A 3,711-nucleotide genomic window follows, 5' to 3' on the forward strand; every position below is an offset into this window, starting at 1 on the left:
TCACCACTCTACTGCCTTGGATCTTCCATTTCATACTTACCAAGCAACTTCCTGCTGAAAAAATATGGATTCTTAAAAATCTTGCTAACAACAGCTCAAAGTGGTTGATTGCTACTGTGTGTCAGACACCATTCTGGGTGCTTTATATGTATTAGTTCATTTAATTTTTATAACAGCACTCTGGAGTAGAAGCTGTTACTAGCTCCCTTGTTGAAATGAAGGAACTTGATTCCATAGAGACTAAGAAAGGTGCTCAGTGCCAAATTGTTAGTAAGTGGCAAAGCTGGGATTCACACTGGGGCACTCACAGCTTAAAGTCTGACTTCTTATTCTGGTTGAATCTGGAACAAGAGAAGCCTTGGAAAGGAACAATGGTACTTAACCACTGGAATAATGAGGCTGATGTTTTAAATTAATGAGCAGTCTTTGAGGTATTGTGATCAGAAGTACATAGATCAGTTAACAGGACTTTATCACAGAGAGACTGCACTCTCTAGTTGACTAAGGACTCCTGGTTTTTGGACTTGAAAGCCTGGGGGGTTGACTCTGAACTGTAGGGTCTACAAGGGGATTACCATTACAAGCCCCTCCTGAATAAAATCACCACCAGGGTCATCCTATCAACAATCCAGCCTCTACTCTAGGGAGCTTTATTAGAAATGCTGATGCAAGTATGTCCTATAAATGTGGTTTCTATAGCAAGTAATTTGGGATTTTTTTTAAAGACTTCATTGTATTTTTCTTTTATGTGAACTCATATGTCTCCTCATTCATTCTGACTTCTGCCCCAATCTTCTGCTGTCTCTGAGAAATCAAGGGTGTCTCTTAAATTGATCAAGTTACTCATAGACTAATGTTGTAAAGAACAATTGTAGGGTTTTTGTTATGTTTTGTCTGTTTATAGCACTCAAACATATTTTGAAAAGTCAAGTTGATTATTTGGTAAACTCCCAGTTGCGTTGGGCCAGTTCTTCTTTCTAGAAAATTACTCCTGAGAGTTGGTTTGTGTCAATTCTTACAGGCAAGAACATCTGTTAAACTATTTTCTTCTTGGCATTTACAAAAATAGCTTTCAACTTGTTATTATGGTAGTTTTAAAAGTAGCATATTTTCTTTTTATTCTCTTCTTTCTCCAAAACCTGTCTCAAGTGATCCTGGCACCATGGGCTATGGCAGTGGGTTTGTTCTTTGTTCTCTTCTCTTCTCTTCTCTTCTCTTCTCTTCTCTTCTCTTCTCTTCTCTCTTCTCTTCTCTTCTCTCTTCTCTCTTCTCTTCTCTTCTCTTTTCTCTTCTTTTCTTTTCTCTCCTCTTCAGCTTTCTTCTGGCTGGGATGATCATCTGGAGGTCTGGAGCCATCTATAGGTACGTCGGTTAAAACAACTAAATCTAACTACTCAGGGCTGAAACAGCACTTCCACCTAGCCCTCCAATTGTCTCCTATTTCTCACATACCTAGAAAGTTCTCATGTTGAACATAGCTCAGTCCAACAAGCTTTTCCTTGATACTTTCTCTTGTCTACATATTTTTAATCATTTCTGTCCTGACTACGCTGGTAATTGACATTTGCCTTCCCAGACTGCTTTATCAGCAAGTTGCTCTCTTAGTTCTGACCACTTCCACTGATTGCTTTTGGGCACCAGAGTGACTGCTTTTCTGTGTGTTGTATTATTAAAGAATTAATTTCCCACTGGCTTCTTGTACCCAATACAGTTAATGCAGTGGAATTTTTTTTTTTTTTAAAGAGGGAAGGGTAAAAAAAATAAAATAATCTTTCTAATTCTAAAAAAAGTAGAGGAAGCAAGATTGAAGGAAGAGGAAATCACTTCATATCAGAAATTCAGCTGCTTTCCAAATATTTCTATCTTCTCACTTTGGCAGCACATATGCTAAAATTGGAACGATACAGAGATTAGCATGGCCCCTGAACAAGGACGACACACAAATCTGTGAGGCGTTCCAAATGTTTGTATCTCTTCTCTAGAGAATATAGTGAAAGGCCATTTACTGTTACCTACCAAGGAGAATAGAAATAATTAAATGAATAATACTTTATTTAGTTTTCTAATTGATTTTTATTGACACATAATTGTAAGACCTAATATGTTGATTACAAGTATATATTGGCTCTGGAAGTATTGACCATATCTGCATCAATACTGTGAAGAAATAAAATATAATCATAGGGACTAAAACATTTGCATGGAGACAATAGGGGCTCAAATTAATGGTAGCACCTTAATTAAAATAATTGGCAAGCCTCAATGATAGGTTCGCTTGACCTTAATTTATGAAGTTGCTGTTTGGTTCCTTTTGTTGGGTCATGATTTTATATAAAAATGCAGACATAAAGGTAGAGCAGTATGGTCATATAGTATCACCTTCTTCTCCAGAAGCTAGAGGCAATTTTAGGATAATAAAAACTTCATCCTCATCTTTGAGTGGGTCAGATGAGGATGGGTAGAATGACTTTTTTTTTTTTTTCTAGAAATGAGTAAATTAAAATAGAAAAACTCTGTGGGCTCCCAAAGTCTGAATACCACTGTAAGAAATTGCTCTTCTTTAAAATATAATTATCATTATTAAAAATTGCCATAATTTGAAAGCCCAAATGGGGTAAAAAATACTATTTTTGGTCAGAGAAAATTTATTAAGGTATATATGATGGCAAATGCATAGGAGATGAGTTTATAGGAACTGGGTAAATTGAAGGTAAGGTTGCTGAAGGATTCCCTACCTTTACACTTCAGCTCTGGGATTCAGTGAAACATAAAAAAATTCTTCAAAGTTTGCTCCCATCCTTGTACCCTGTTGACTTTCCAGAGACTTCTAAAGTGGTATTAAGCCCAGATCTACCTTCTCAGAGCAGCAGTCTTATCCAGAATATGACTCTCTCCCATTCTTTCTCTTAAGAGCAAATACCCTTATTTATTTTAAATGTAACTGTTAAGAGCTACTGGTCCCATTGGAAATTTTCTGATACATTTATGTGGAGCCTATTTCATAGAGAACTAAGTTGTCTTATGAGGAACAGATTGTTAACACAAATGATTCACCATCTAACACTGAAATGTCAGACATCTGTAGCAGATTGACGAGGGGAAGACTTAGGGATATGAGAGCTTTGGGGTATTTTAAATCAAACAAACAACCTCATTGGACTTACTGTGCATGCTTCCTAGACTGACCAACTGAAACTGTGTACTGGTTCTAGAAAGTGATACTATGCTGAATCATATTCATAACTGTGGCAAATTATTACGTTAATAATTCCCAGTGAATCTTGCCTCCTGTCATCCATATCCCTGTATAGTCCTCTTCTGCAGGCACTCTGGGCCCGATCATGTGACTCGATTGGGCCAGTGGGTCATCAGCAGATATAAACACAGGTAGGAGCTTGTGCTTGCAAGCTACTTCAAGAGAGTTTTCTCTCTTGAAGCCCAGGATACCCAAGATAGCCTGCTTTATAAGCCAGGTAGAGGAAAACCAAGGCACTCTGATCAACAGCACCAGCCAACTGCCAGCATGTGGCCCAGTGGGGTCAACCAGCCTCCAGCTGACTTGCCAACTAATTGCATCTGCATGAATGAGTCAAGTCAACATAGCATGAAGCCAAGACAACCTCCTCTGATTAGGTTTAGCCTAAATTGCCAGCCTGAACAATTGTAAACAGATAAATGGTTCTTGTTTTAATCCAGTAGGTTATGGAATGT

At 37.8% G+C, this 3,711-nt stretch overlaps 1 non-coding gene across 1 annotated transcript; it reads left to right on the plus strand.

Moving 5' to 3' along the window:
- Nucleotides 1-1,863: 1,863 nt before the first annotated feature.
- Nucleotides 1,864-1,967, plus strand: LOC115942018 (U6 spliceosomal RNA). Its single transcript, XR_004076681.1, has one exon. It is a non-coding gene; the product is annotated as a U6 spliceosomal RNA (small nuclear RNA).
- Nucleotides 1,968-3,711: the final 1,744 nt, after the last annotated feature.

The sequence above is a fragment of the Leptonychotes weddellii genome, chromosome 12 (genome assembly GCF_054177405.1).
Source record: "Leptonychotes weddellii isolate Sample4059 chromosome 12, ASM5417740v2, whole genome shotgun sequence".
Classification (NCBI taxonomy): Eukaryota; Metazoa; Chordata; class Mammalia; order Carnivora; family Phocidae; genus Leptonychotes; species Leptonychotes weddellii.